This window comes from Schistocerca piceifrons, chromosome 2, assembly GCF_021461385.2.
Source record: "Schistocerca piceifrons isolate TAMUIC-IGC-003096 chromosome 2, iqSchPice1.1, whole genome shotgun sequence".
Classification (NCBI taxonomy): domain Eukaryota; kingdom Metazoa; phylum Arthropoda; class Insecta; order Orthoptera; family Acrididae; genus Schistocerca; species Schistocerca piceifrons.
Window position 1 is genome coordinate 469,601,121 of NC_060139.1, and position 15,775 is coordinate 469,616,895.

At 45.1% G+C, this 15,775-nt stretch overlaps 1 protein-coding gene and 1 pseudogene across 1 annotated transcript in view; both read left to right on the top strand.

The window, feature by feature from the left end:
* The window catches only part of LOC124774601 (extracellular sulfatase SULF-1 homolog), a 449,198-nt gene that overhangs the window by 63,866 nt on the left and 369,557 nt on the right, over positions 1-15,775 (top strand). The gene's annotated exons all lie outside the window — the stretch shown is intronic.
* LOC124778637 lies at positions 14,254-14,371 on the top strand (annotated as a pseudogene).

A 15,775-nucleotide genomic window follows, 5' to 3' on the forward strand; every position in this document is an offset into this window, starting at 1 on the left:
GCACCATGCGTCAATTCGCTGCAGATCCTTCTACATTTCAGTACAATTTTCCATTGTTACAACCTCTCGATATACCACAGCATCATCCGCAAAAAGCCTCAGTGAACTTCCGATGTCATCCACAAGGTCATTTATGCATATAGTGAATAGCAAAGGTCCTACGACAGTCCCCTGCGGCACACCTGAAATCACTCTTACTTCGGAAGACTTCTCTCCATTGAGAATGACATGCTGCGTTCTGTTATCTAGGAACTCTTCAATCCAATCACACAATTGATCTGATAGTCCATATGCTCTAACTTTGTTCATTAAACGACTGTGGAGAACTGCATCGAACGCCTTGCGGAAGTCAAGAAACACGACATCTACCTGGGAACCCGTGTCTATGGCCCTCTGAGTCTCGTGGACGAATAGCGCGAGCTGGGTTTCACACGATCGTCTTTTTCGAGACCCATGCTGATTCCTACAGAGTAGATTCCTAGTCTCCAGAAAACTCATTATACTCGAACATAATACGTGTTCCAAAATTCTACAACTGACAGACGTTAGAGATATAGGTCTACAGTTCTGCACATCTGTTCGACGTCCCTTCTTGAAAACGGGGATGACCTGTGCCCTTTTCCAATCCTTTGGAACGCTACTGCATCGTTGTATCCATTTCACAGACCGAGGAAATTGTTGCTGAGAAGAAGAAAGAAGATAAAGAAAAACTTTTTTGGATAAAAGCAATTTTATTAAATACATAGTGTCGCAGGAGAAATGGACAATATTTAGGGATACGACAGAAACAATCATTATAGTCAACATGTGCTGTAAAATGGATAGCTTAAGACATATGAGCAGTTGTTCAGTAGGAGGGATGTGTTTCACAGTAGCGAAGATATGTATGATTGTTAGACACCGAAGAGCGCCCATTGTTCGAGTGTTTCAGCTAGAGTGTAACCCTAAATCAGGCCCAGTGGATAGTGCTTTTATACTGAGTTTCATGAAGAAACGTTTCAATTTATTTCCTACTCACCAGAGGATAGTGAATCTGGAAACTCGTTGAAATGTTGTTTAATTCAAGACGACTCTGCCACTTAGGTGAAAAACTGAGTGGATTTCGTAATTGAACTAAAATGTTTCCCAGTGTCCTCAAGCAAGGTTCGTATGTTTCAGGAATGACTTTCTGTTATGCGCGGGTTGTGGGAAACCGATAAACATACTTTCATTGTTTTATGAGAGTTAACTTGTCATCCCAAGGGAAAAGGTCATTCTTTTTCATTTCAACAGAAATCAAACTACATTCATCAGTTTTCCATGGCCCACGCATAACGAAAAATGCTTCCAGAATTGTGTGATCGGTGTTCGAGGAGACAGTGGAAGCATTTTAGCATTACAGTGTTAGCTCATCGTGATACACAGCATATAACCCGATTTGTCAGTCCAGAATTAGGGAATTACTGATCCTGGACAATAAATGAGCCTCTTCTAGCTGCTGTCAGGAGCTCGTGGTCTCGTGGTCACCGCTGCTGAATCTTGAGAATCAGGCCCCGGGTTCTATTCCCGGCCGGGTCGGGAATTTTCTCTGCTCTGGACTGGGGGTCTATGTTGACTAGGTGTCGGGGCAAGCTTCAAATAAAAAGACTTGCGCCAGGAAACCGAACTCTCCAAAACGCGATTCCCGGTGGGGATGGCGGTTACCGCTGAAAACACGGTTTTCGGTTATATCGATTTTTTTTCAACTTGTTGTTTTAATGTATATCTGAAATAACCAATTTTCAGTTTTTTATTCCTATATTTCCCCCAATATATGTAGAAATGGAACATAGATTAAAAATTTTGACTCCCTCAGTTTCAAGATACATAAAATCAAAATATTAAATTAAGAAGGCAAATAAAACAAAATATATTCCGTCCATAATTCTCTGCTTCTCACAAAAAGTGTAAGTAGTTGAATACTACAAAAACCAGCAGTATTCTCCTATTGATTCTAATTTTTTGAAATTGTGTTTACAAATCATCTTGTACCACCATTTGGACACTGGGAATAACGAATGCTAAAGGGTGAAAACTGAGCTTGAAGAACTCTGTTTTTCGTGTTAATTTGTCCGTTTTCGGGGGCTACAAGCAGACAAAGGCAAGAGATCAACCACAATCAGTTTTTAAAGTAAAATATGAATGAATTGTTAAGTTGTAAGTTTTCTCCTTATGTGATTCCACAAGTTTGTTGTGACTCCTTCCGTTCGTAATCTTTTAAAGGAAATGGAGTATTGCACTTTGTAAAGTACTTCCAGGCTAGCCGGCCGAAGTGGCCATGCGGTTACAGGCGCTGCAGTCTGGAACCGCAAGACCGCTACGGTCGCAGGTTCGAATCCTGCCTCGGGCATGGATGTTTGTGATGTCCTTAGGTTAGTTAGGTTTAACTAGTTCTAAGTTCTACGGGACTAATGACCTCAGCAGTTAAGTCCCATAGTGCTCAGAGCCATTTGAACCACTTCCAGGCTAGAGATGGTGCCATTCCGTAATATAACTAATGCCGCACGACGACAGCATGAGACTACCATGCAGGCCAAATGGGGCAAGTGTCACACACTTAAAGTACACGCATACCAGCCAGTAGACCATGCCACATGGTAACAGATCCATTATTGTCTCAGCAAAGGTGTATCAATTGTTATGCCATATGTTTGTTGCTCGTTTAAGTTGGCGTTGTTATTAAAACAACACTGATGGCTTTTTCCATTTTCTGTATCAACGCACTATTTCAAAGCAATGGCAATTTTACGAATAAAAATTACTCGTTTTTTTAAAAAACAGGATTATTTGAAATCAAAACATTTTAGCACTGCTTCAGTGGCTGATTGATATATTGGTTTTTTACCCGGTTATTTGTAAAAAATGAACACTTGCTATAATCGAGACTAAACGAATACCGAAAAATACCGCTTATTCAGAATTAAAATACCGGTATCGGTTATAACCGGTCGGTTTTCCTATCCGTAAGTGTCTCAGCCAAAGAAGCCATATGCACATTTCGTTTCTAGATGGTTAACACGATGGTGGTCCCGAATTTAACCAAAATTTAAAATGGAAAATTCCAGAAATGCTAGATAATCACCATACCTAATGCATTTACTAAACTACTCGGTACGTGCATTACATAGCACATCACTCGTCTTACTGGCCGCTGCTTCTCCCCTTCTGCCTGAAGGTAGAAATGACGACGAACTAACGAGTCGATAGGCGATCGGATCTCGTTTCTACGTTGTATGCCTGATGTGCAACTGGCCAATATGCATGTACACTTTTCTACTCTTTCGTGTTTATTAGTCACTTAACACGCCTAGTACGCCTTAACGAGATAAGATCGCTTGTTAAATTGTTAGTACGTCTCGTATTTCACTCTTAACGCGTCGTTGGATGCCATTATTGGAAGACCTTGTGGTTAACACACCGCACGCCTAGCATTTAATGTAGTTTCCGGTTTTTAATCGGAGTCGTTACTTCTCCTATTTATAGCTGCTTAGTTCATCTCACTGGAGAAACTGGACACCGTTCCGCTTTTCCTCCTCGATAAATCTTTGGCGGTAGCATGTATCGACCTCGAGTGCTTCGAATGTAATTTAGAGATTCCTGTTGTTACAACACGGAAGGAGACACCTTACCTAGACGTTTGTTATAAAGCACCTCATCTTTCACCTTTTAATTCAGTCATGCTATGGAGTAAACAGATGTCACTCTGCTCTTTTTTGACTCCTATGATAATATCGTTCTACTCTCTCTGGTTGTCGCCGCAGATGACGTGAGGAATGCTGGGATCTGTACAATGCAATGTCCCTCTCTGCTGTCCTTGGTAGCGGACGCGCTCTAGACGATGACTGCCAGCCCTCTGATGGAGGGTACCCCCACAGCGTTCCTGCTGGCCCACTTGAGACCATCTAAGGCGCCCTCAAGGTTGGCTTTATAAATGGCGGCAGTGGAGGCCGCTAGTCCTGCAGTAGAGATGAAACAGCTACCATTTTCCTTTCACAATGTTGTCTTTAATCAATGATTTTTTCCAGCGCGTCCCCAATACAACATTTTTCTTTTTTAGAAGCTGAATGCGTGCTGATTGCGACAGTTTTCAATGTCGTATCTACATTCTGATCCCAGGAACTTCAGTTTTTAATGACTAAAAGTCAACATCACATACACGGAATTTGTTTTCTAAATTTTATAATAGTGAACCGGTATCGGCCGACATTCCCATCATCAACGATACTGCTACATTTCCCGCTGAAGATGGATTTGTGGTTCAGTATGAAGCCGACGTCTATTTCGCCATCAGAAGAAAAGTTCTCGAGTTTCGTGCGAGCTGCAGAGTACCGTGTATTTAAAACACATTCTTACTGGGTGTATAGATACAGCAGCGAATGGAATAATTCAACATATAGCGTGATCGTACGGGCTATCTGACTAACGGCGGAGGTCAAGATGGGCACTGTGCGCCGTATAGACCGATTTCAACGCGTCGGATCGTGGCTGCACTATTCGTGGACCACTCTCTATTTGTGGTCGGACAGCAACTTCGCCTGTGCCTTGCCGCCTTCTCAATTGTGTGTAGTGAGTACCACAATTCGGGTACATTCGCCGTCACCACGAGTCAACTGCCGTGTGCAAAACCTGTTGGTGGAAAGTGTCACTGTTGACTGTAGCGTATTGTAAAGGTGGTGACGCGACCCTCAGTGTCGCAGATCATCTCGTTTTCCCTGACAACAATTGGGGGACAGCCAAGTTGTTTAGAAGCACCTCCTCGCTACGGGCTATAGACGCAGTATGCACGCTGCACGTCACATGATATAGAGACTGGCACGAACGCGGAACATCTCGAGTCTATGCTCTAAACGTGCAAATAGATCACATGGAATGATGAGGCGTGGTACACGACGATGACGGGATACGTGTACTTGGAAAACCACATGGGTCAGTGCACGCCCGCTTGCTCTCAATGTACCGTCGAAACTGTGTTTGTACGGACCATGTCCACATGGAACGGAGTGTGGCCCCCATACCTCTGACATTGTGAGTGGTGGGCGATAACCCCCAGGCGATCTGTACTTTTTGAAAAGTAATTGACAGTCCTGTTGTTCCTGAACTGCGACACAGGGGTTTGAGGACATTCCACACACGTAAGAGTGCCTGCGTGGCCCTCCAGCTGACATTAGTTCTGTTGAGCACATTCGATATGACGTCGAGCCTAATGCATGTATGTTGGACGCGACACCGACTAATCCCAATGAGTTGCGGACAGCACTTTGGTCGTCAGGGATCGTCTACTCGACACATGCCGTGTCAGACACAGTCCACGATACGACTTGTCGCTACCACAGCGTGTCGAAAATGCGATTGCACGCCTACAATTCATCGGCTCATGAGTACACACACAGTTGGGTACGTGAATAGTGTCTCCAGGCAGCAAGTTCCCAGTTATCTTCGGTACGCTGGTGTCACCCTTTCGCAGAATATAGAGGAACAATCGCCTGGGCAGGTGCGAGCAAGATGCTCTCGCAAAATGCTCTGCTCTATTTGTCAACGTCACTGATATGCGTTCACTTGGCAGGCACGTACTGGTGCTTCTGTACGTAGCGATACTAAACTACTCGCCATTAAAATTGCTACACCACGGAGATGACGTGCTACATACGCGAAATTTAACCGACAGGAAGAAGATGCTGTGATATGCAAACGATTAGCTTTTCAGAGCATTCACACAAGGTTGACGCCGGTGGCGAAACCTACAACGTGCTGAGATGAGGAAAGTTTCCAACCGATTTCTCATACACAAACAGCAGTTGACCGGCGTTGCCTGGTGAAACGTTGTGATGCCTCGTGTAAGGAGGACAAATGCGTACCATCACGTTTTCGACTTTGATAAAGGTCGGATTGTAGCCTATCGCGATTGCGGTTTATCGTATCGCAACATTGCTGCTCGCGTTGGCCGAGATACAATGACTGTTCGCAGAATATGGAATCGGTGGGTTCAGGAGGGTAATACGGAACGCCGTGCTGGATCCCAACGGCCTCGTATCACTAGCAGTCGAGATGACAGGCATCTTATCCGCATGGCTGTAACGGATCGTGCAGCCACGTCTCGATCCCTGAGTCAACAGATGGGGACGTTTGCAAGACAACAACGATCTGCACGAACAGTTCGACGATGTTTGCAGCAGCATGGACTATCAGCTCGGAGACCGTGGCTGTGGTTACCCTTGACGCTGCATCACACACAGGAGCGCCTGCGATGGTGTACTCAACGACGAACATGGTTGCACGAATGGCAAAACGTCATTTTTTCGGATGAATCCAACTTCTGTTCACAGCATCATGATGGTCGCATCCGTGTTTGGCGACATCGCGGTGAACGCACATTTGAAGCGTGTATTCCTCATCGCCATACTGGCGTATCACCTGGCGTGATGGTATGGGGTGCCATTGGTTACACGTTTCGGTCACCTCTTGTTCGCATTGACGGCACTTTGAACAGTAAACGTTACATTTCACATGTGTTACGACTCGTGGCTCTACCCTTCATTCGATCCCTGCGAAACCCTACATTTCAGCAGGATAATGCACGACCGCATGTTGCAGGTCCTGTACAGGCCTTTCTGTATACAGAAAATGTTCGACTGCTGCCCTGGCCAGCACATTCTCCATATCTCTCACCAACTGAAAACGTCTGGTCAATGGTGGCCGAGCAACTGGCTCGTCACAATACGCCAGTCACTACTGTTGATGAACTGTGGTATCGTGTTGAAGCTGCATGGGCAGCTGTACCTGTACACGCCATCCGAGCTCTGTTTGACTCAATGCCCAGGCGTATCAAGTCCGTTATTATGGCCAGAAGTGGTTGTTCTGGGTACTGATTTCTCAGGATCTATGCATCCAAATTGCGTGAAAATGCAATCACATGTCAGTTCTAGTATAATATATTTGTCCAATGAATACCCGTTTATCATCTGCATTTCTTCTTGGTGTAGCAATTTTTATGGCCAGTAGTGTATTTCTTGCCACGAGCACTCAAGAGTGTGTAGATTACAATCTCTCCCACTTCCAGTAAAGCAGCAGGTCTGTATTGAAATACACATGTGAGAAATTCTTCACTCCACTCGCAGGGTGATGTTTTCACGCCTGGAGGCTATCATCATCTTCTGCAACTCAGTCACATTGGCTTTGCTTTCCCTCCCTCCCCTCCCTTCTTCCCCCTTCCCTCACCCTTGTCACACGCATAGCCACTGACGTACCTCTCTTGTAGACTCACTGAACAACGATATGTCTACCCTCCCTAAGCAGTTGATCTCAGCTTCATAACTGCACGAACACAAGGATAACCGTGTTCATTGCCGTATTGGAAAGACACCCGTAATATGAGTATTACTCTCCGTTTTATACATATACGTACTAAAACATTTTGACCACCTGCTTAATAGCCTGTTGGTGTACCTTCGAAACTCAATACAGCAGCTTCTACTCAGCATAGCGTGGATTCGACAAGGCCTTGATAGGTTGCGGACGTTTATGGCACCAGATGTCTACGTACAGCTCATATAATTCCTGTAAATTACGGGCCGGTGGTTCATCGATACGCATCTGGCGCCTTATAGCGTACCAGATGTGCTACATTGGTTTCAGGTCACACGAATTTAGCTTCTATGACATCAACGTGAATTCACTGCCAAGCACCTCTAATGACTGTAGCACGATTCTGACCTTGTGACACGCTCAGTTATTCCAATGTATAATGTCATTACCGTCGGGGTAGACATAAAGCATGAAGACCTACCAGCGGTCAGAAATAATGTCCATGTAGGGCACAGCTGTCATCGTGTCTTCGGTTACTATTACAGATCCCTTGGAAACCCTGGTGTACTTCCCACATAGCATACAACTGCCCTCGCAAGCATGCGTGCATGTTTCGTCCAGCCGTCCACCTGACGACGGCGTGTCCCGACATGGCCATCAACTTAACAATCAACTCGACGTATGAGACCACGCTACAGGTTTTCATTGATCCACTGTACAATCTCGATGATCCCGTGTTCACTGCAGTCGTAACTGAGCACTTGGTTGTGTCAAAATGGGAACAGGTGGTGAGGCGTAGTGCCTTGCATCGCGTCTTAGTAAGAGGCTGTAGCAGGCACACAGTTTCATACTCGAGTCATGTCTCACATGACGGATGTTCTCGATCCAGTAGCTAGCTGCAAGTTGTTACGGCTGTGGCCGAAAGGTGTCAGCATCTTATGGGCTAAGAAATTATGGGGTAGTTAAAACTATATATTTGGGAAACAAAACCGTGTTCATTGAGATTATTGCGACTTGCATTAATTACTGATAATTTTTTTAATTAGCGCCAAAGAAACTGGTACAGGCATGCGTATTCAAATATAGAGATATGTAAACATAGAATATGGCGCTGCGGTTGGCAACCCTATATAAGACAAGTGTCTGGCGCAGTTGTTAGATCGGTTACTGCTGCTACCACGGCATGCTATCAAGATTTTAGTCAGTTTGAACGTGGTGTTATGGTTGGCACACGAGGAATGAGACACAGAATCTCCGAGGCAACGATGAAGTGGGGATTTCCCCGTAAGACTATTTCACGAGTGTACCGTGAGTATCAGAAATCCGGTAATACATCAAAGCTCCGATATCGCTGCGACTGGAAAAAGATCCTGCAAGAACGGAACCTGCGACGACTGCAGAGAATCGTCACAGAAGTGCGATTCTTACGCAAATTGCTGCAGATTTCAGTGCTGGGCCATCAGCAAGTCTCAGTGTGCGAACCATTCAACGAAACATCCTCGGTACGGGCTTTCGATGCCGAAGGTCCACTCGTGTACCCTTGATGATTGCACGACACAAAGCTTTACGCCTATCCTGGGCCCGTCAGCACCGACGTTGGACTGTTGATGACTGGAAACAAGTTGGAGTCGGACGAGTCTCGTTTCAAATTGTATCGAGCGGATGGACGTGAACGGATATAGAGACAACCTCACGAATCCATGGACTCTACATGCTGTTGAAGGCTCTGTAATGGTGTGGGGCGTGTATAGTTAGAATGATATGGGACTCCTGATACGTCTAGATGCGAGTCTGACGACGCGGTTGCTACGGTCGCAGGTTCGATTCCTGCCTCGGGCATGGATGTGTGTGATGTCCTTAGGTTGGTTAGGTTTAAGTAGTTCTAAGTCTAGGGGACTGATGACCTCAGATGTTAAGTCCCACAGTGCTTAGAGCCATTTGAACCAATCAAAACGATCCTGTTTGACAATGTTTCTGGGTGCATTACGTGTTCCCATCTCTCGTCGTATGAGGGTACGTCCAGCATTGTCGATCGTTTCTGTGGTCCAGGCGTTGTGGTGTGCGGAGGCATAACGCTGCATGGCCTACTGAGTCTTTGAACGTGACACATTCACCGGTCAACGTTAATGTGACTCTTTACTTCTTCCCTACGTGCGCATTTCCGAGGGTGTCCTCACCTGGATATAATTTTTTTTTTTTTTTTTTTTTTTTTTTTTTTTGCTTCACAATGTGCGAATGCCTTGAACTGCGCTGGTAAAGGAGCTCTTGGGACGAGAGGATGTATTATTGCCTTTTAATAAAACTGTAGGTTCTGTACGTCTCAGTGTCTGTTACTTCAGTTACCTTTTCTACAGTGTAGCAGTTTAATTACCTATGGCCCAATTTTCATCGAGTTATGTTACTTGACAGTGATACAACATACCAAAGCTACTTTCGGCCGAAACATTCACTGTCTGATATGTTCCGGGGCTCATGCCTCGGATTCTGTTGGTGATAGAAAGGTAAGGCCAAACGTACTGCATACCCCTTGCGTTAGGAATCATTTACATACACAACAGAAGGATCGTCTTAGTGTCAAGTACAAGGTCACTGTTCTTCCTGCGTAGGAAAATGGAGCAAATCGATTGGTTCTTTTTTAATTTGTTGCAGTCCACGGTGTGTCTTAAGTGACCCGTGGAGGCACCATTAATTCATGGGCGGTTCCTTATAAAATCTCAAGAAAGGTTATTTTTACCGTTTCTCATGCCGAAACCGAGCGGCGGATTCCAGCGAATGGGTGATATTTTGACGATATATTTCTAAGGCCCCGATCTTGAACAGCGTTGAAAATTTTATTTATATCTTGATCCATTACCGAGATACAGAGATTCAAAATTACCCTACTTCTACGGGTAAAATACTGTCATAAAATCCGATATGAGGCGAAATTGTGTTTTATATAGTGACGTAGCACGGAGGAATATGCTGTAAAGTATTACCGTTACCATCAGAAGGGTTCTAAGAACCCCATGTTGTAGTACTGAAGCATATGCAAAATTTTTGTGCACGTCTAATCCGGTCTGAGGTGTAAAATTAGCTTTGCGTTATTTCCATTTCACATAAGTAAATTATAAAAAAATAGCTGACCAATTAAGTTGTTTCTGCATGGGTAATGGAACCAGAAGAAAAATGCTCCTATTGGAGCACAAAAAGGCGAATATGCTCTGCCTGAAAAGTGGGGTACCAACTGCCTAATTATACCTACCTCAGCCCCTTAAAAAGTCCCCATAAATTTTGACATGCGAAAATATTCGCTCGTTTTAATTCTGAGAAAGGAGATACTGGCACTCGCTAAGAGACGGGAAAGTAATAAATACTGGAAGATGGTAGACTGTGGTTGTGGAGTAGAAAGAGCGGTGGAAAAAAATGGCTCTGAGCACTATGGGACTTAACATCTATGGTCATCAGTCCCCTAGAACTTAGAACTACTTAAACCTAACTAACCTAAGGACATCACACAACACCCAGCCATCACGAGGCAGAGAAAATCCCTGACCCCCGCCGGGAATCGAACCCGGGAACCCGGGAGTGGGAAGCGAGAACGCTACCGCACGACCACGAGATGCGGGCAAAGAGCGGTGGATACAATGGCAGTGTGAGAGAAAACGAGGGATACAGTGGCAGTGGAATATAGTTGACAATGATAGAGTAGTGCTAGAAAAAGAGTGAAGGAGACAGCGCCACTGGACGAGGAATAAAGATACAGAAGAAGTGGAAGTGGGTGAGAGCCAGTGATAACGGGAGACAGAGTCTATGAAGAGGAAGAGGAAGAAAGATATGGTGACAGTGAGAAGAGACAGCAGCAGTAGGAAGGAATGAATGAGGTATCAGCAATAACAGAGAGCAAGAGGGAGGCCGTGACGGTGAAAGGAGAGGTAGTAGTAGAACAGAACGAAGGAGACTGTGATTGTGAGGCTGGAGATAATAACAGACACAGTGATATATGACGATGAGTTGGGCTGAATGAGTTAGTGAAAATGGGCAGGTGAGGGCGGTTTCGTATGAGCCACTTACATTGATGGACTAGCGAGTGTGAGTGAGTTAAAGTTAGGGGATCTTGTGGGAGTTTGAGGTGAGTTGCCTGTTAGAAAGAGCGCGCATTGTTCGCATTCCAAAATTTTTGGGAAAATTTGTAAAAGTGCTGAGGAAGGTAGACTGAGGCAGCCAGTACCCCACTTTTCACTCAGAGTCTTTTGAACAGGTGTACATTCGCCTTTTTTTGTACTCCGATAGGAGCATTTTTCTGCTGGTATGAAAGACCTTGATAAAACCCTACACTTATTGCCATACAAATTACAATGGAGTGTTGCTATGCAGTAATTTAGTAATCTTTGTACATCTACTGCTATTCTTGTGATTCAAAAACTTTTAATGAATGTCATACAGCAAGTAAATAATAAATAATCCCCATTTGTGTCCTCTGTCGTAACTAGAATGATTCCCCACTCTCCTCCGCTCCGTTCATACTTCACATGCCAATCATGCCATCGGACTATATTCAGCCTGGCGGTGGTCATTGGTCACGATGATTTGGCCCACCAGAGTACGTCTGATACAAAGAAGCCTGAGCAACTTGTTCAACGAACAGTGCATCAAATGCGATTAGAAGTAGCAGTACATGGGTATGCGGTATGCAGACGATTTGGCAGGACGCTCGCAGTTGAAGCTGCACGACACTAATTTGTAGTGGGCTGGAATGCCCACGCGTGCTTAAATAACAGCACCGCAGCGTCGGAACGCCTCTATTTGGAGCTATTCATCACTAGCTCTGCCCGTGCCTCCCTCATAAATCCGCTGCCGACATCCCATTATTCGAAGCAATTCACAAAGCAAACGTTATCTGCATTTGTCGAGCTGGCTGCATTCTAATTCCTCCCAACCATTCATTTTGTTACAGTGTTGCAAACTGATACAATGTTGCGGTGATACCTGTCGAGCGTACTGTCTATTGCTATAGTATGGCTTTACTGAGTAAAACAAATATCATTTGGAGCAAAAGATCTTCTAATGTTGTTTCCCATTTTTATTAATATTCTTCGCGCTCTTCCTGTTACTGAAGGTTGAGGTAATTACAGTTCAGAAATATGGCAATATTCCTCAAATGAAAGAGATATCAGCTATCTTTGTCGTCAAAGTTCCATTTCGCGGTCTTATTGATACAACATCACATCACATTGCACACCACTGTTTTTCTTTCTCGTATCAGCGTGGTTTGTTCTTTACATTACAGTTTTGATTAAATAATATTAAAACGAGTAAAACTAAAAGAAAATAAAGTTTTGACTTCAAACATTTCAACCGTTGACAGCGCAAAATAAATCATGTAGGCTATATGATCAACAGTATACAGACGTCTATTGGACATTAATACGGGGAGTGTCCACACTTCGCCTTTATGACGCCTCGAACTTTCAGTGAAGTGTCTGAATGGTTGTGAAACAATGGCAGCCCACTCTTCCTCAAGAGCTGAAACAAGAGACGGTAGTGACGTTGGACGCTGGGGCCTAGAGCAAAGTTAACGTTCCAATTCATACGAATCGTGTTTCTTTCGGTTCAGGTCGTGACTTTGAAGAGGCCAGTCCACTGCGGGAATGTTATTGACCAAACAAGCCACTGCCTACCAGATGCTTCTTTGTGAGAGGTAGTTCAAATGGCTCTGAGCCCTATGGGACTTAACTTCTGAGGTGTGAGAGGTAATATTGTCATGCTGGTACAGTAATCTTATCCGCACAGTTCCTCTGGTGGACGCCATACACAATGCTTTTAAATGTGTCCATAACCTTTCGCATTTGGCGTTTTCTTAAGCGTAATAAGGAGACTGCAGCATAACCACGTAAAACACACCCACACCATAATACCACCTCCTCCGCTCTTCACTTTTGGCGGCACACATAATGGCAGACTTCTCGTGGCATTCAGCAACCCCAAACCCTTACACCATCTGAAGCGTCGCTTAGCATTAAGTTGCTGTACCATTGTACCCCATCTTTTTTCAACACCCTGCACATAGTCACCGCGCTTTCTGCACTACTGGTAGCACGTCGGAACTCAAGAGTGACTTTTTCCGCTGATTTCAAGCGATTTTGTACAAGCGCCCTACGCAGTTCTCGATGGTCCCTGTCGTCCGTACATGTCCGCCTAGTCTTGGTTTAACTGTGTGTGGTTGTTGTTTCGAATTTCTACTTCATGGTCACATTATCAGCTGTCGACGTGGGCACCTTCAGAGAGGTTAAAATCCTGATGTATTACTCAGGTGACATCCAGTGACTAGTCCACTTGTGAAACCTATGAGCCGTTTTGATTGACCCATTCCGCTGTTACGGCCCCTCTACTGTCTACGCCTTTTACACTGGCTAGGCTGCCTCTCATGACATCTAGTCGTCAACCCTGCAGCAGTTAGTGGTGATCGGATACTGTCCTCAGATAGTGTACAACTTCAGAATTCGCTTAAATTACTGTCAGAGAAACAGTAACGAAAGCAAGATATTCGCTAGCGGATAGCAATGCTTAAAACAGTGCACTCTTGTTTGGCATCGTACCGGACTGGTTTTGTGAGCACGAGGATGAACAGCCACATCTCTCTTGGCCACCAAAGTCACCAAATCCGAATATTACTGAGCTTCTGTGGTCTACTTTGGACAGAAGGGTGCATGATCACTTTCCACCTCCATCATCGTTACCAGAAATTGCCTCTATTTTGCTGGAAGAATCGTATAAGATTCCCTTGAAAACCACATAAGACCTTTATTTATCCATTCTGGGATCACTGGAAGCTCTTCTGTATGGCAACTGGTTTTTCTGCTCCGTATTAGGCACGGTAATATGTTGTGTTTTTGGTGTTTCCATGTTTCTGTCCACGCTCTGTACATTTACCACTTTGCTATCGCTCAACAGGGCAACGGCCTTGCCGCAGTGGATACACCGGTTTCCGTGAGATCACCGAAGTTAAGCGCTGTCGGGCGTGGTTGGCACTTGGATGGGTGACCATCCAAGCCACCATGCGCTGTTGCCATTTTTCGGGGTGCACTCAGCCTCGTGATGCCAACTGAGGAACTACTCGACCGAATAGTAGCGGCTTCGGTCAAGAATACCGTCATTACGACCGGGAGAGCGGTGTGCTGCCCCACGCCCCTCCTATCCGCATCCTCCTCTGAGGATGACACGGCGGTCGGATGGTCCTGATGGGCCACTTGTGGCCTGTAGACGGAGTGGTGGTATCGCTCAACAACAGCTTTCCTTCTGAAGTATACCTGCAGTGGCTGCAAATTCGTAATTTTTCTATGTCTCGTAAAGTGTTAGGCAGAGGCCCTGATATGTATAAAGTCTTTTCTTACTTCAGAATGTCCTAGCGACCCCACGTTGTCCGGAACATAACAGCAATAGATGCCAAAGAATAGGCATGTCCCGGCTTCTTAGACTTCGGAAACATACCTTCACCGAGGAGTCAAGCAGTATATTGCTCCCTCCTACGTGTATATCGCGAAGAGACCATAAGGATAAAATCAGAGAGATTAGAGCCCACACAGAGGCATACCGACTCTTTCTTTCCACGAACAATACGAGACTGGAATAGAAGGGAGAACCGATAGAGGTACTCAAAGAACCCTCCGCCACACACCGTCAGGTGGCTTGCGGAGTATGGATGTAGATGTAGATGCGAGACCTTGGGGGCACCGGCGGCCCAATGAGGCGTTCCATCTACGTTGTGCGGAGGGTACAGTTCAGACGGAGATGGTTCTGCGGTGTACTGGTGGTTTCTTTCGCACCATGACTTGAACCCACTCATTCACGTTACCATGGATTTCAACCAGGCTGTTTATTTCAACATTCTCAGTGATGAAGTTTTGTCCTTTCCTTTTTTGATCAATACGCTGTGGACATTCTCGTCTCCCAAGATAAGAACAGCCGCGTTCAATGGGCTGCACGCATAGTTTCTTGGTTCGATGAACACTCAGACACACCGTCGCTCCTCGGCCTATCCGCCAAATCACCCGATCTTAATACTACAGAAAATACCTTGTACTATTTGGAACAGTGGCTGAAACGTAGCAGTCAACACACCGACCACCTGGCGGCTCTACAAGACCTAATCTGATAAGACACATCTGAAGAAACCCTCTTCCTCATCGAATTGAGGCCATTATCAAGACTAGAAGCGATGTTTCGCTGAATTAGCGTGATGTCTGCTGGTGATGACTGATTTTTGTCTAGTATAAGTGTGTAATGCTACACACAAATGCATATTCTGAGTCATGATAGCTGACATTGATTTTTTTCGAACGCGCCAGGTTGGTTATCTAAACCAGTCCTCTTCGAGTCATCTACGATTGGTATACCGAATCTCGCCAAAGTAGGTGGCTCGAGAGGTCTAGTTTCTCCTTGTTAATCTATCTGAAGTAGGAAGTACAGCTCTCCA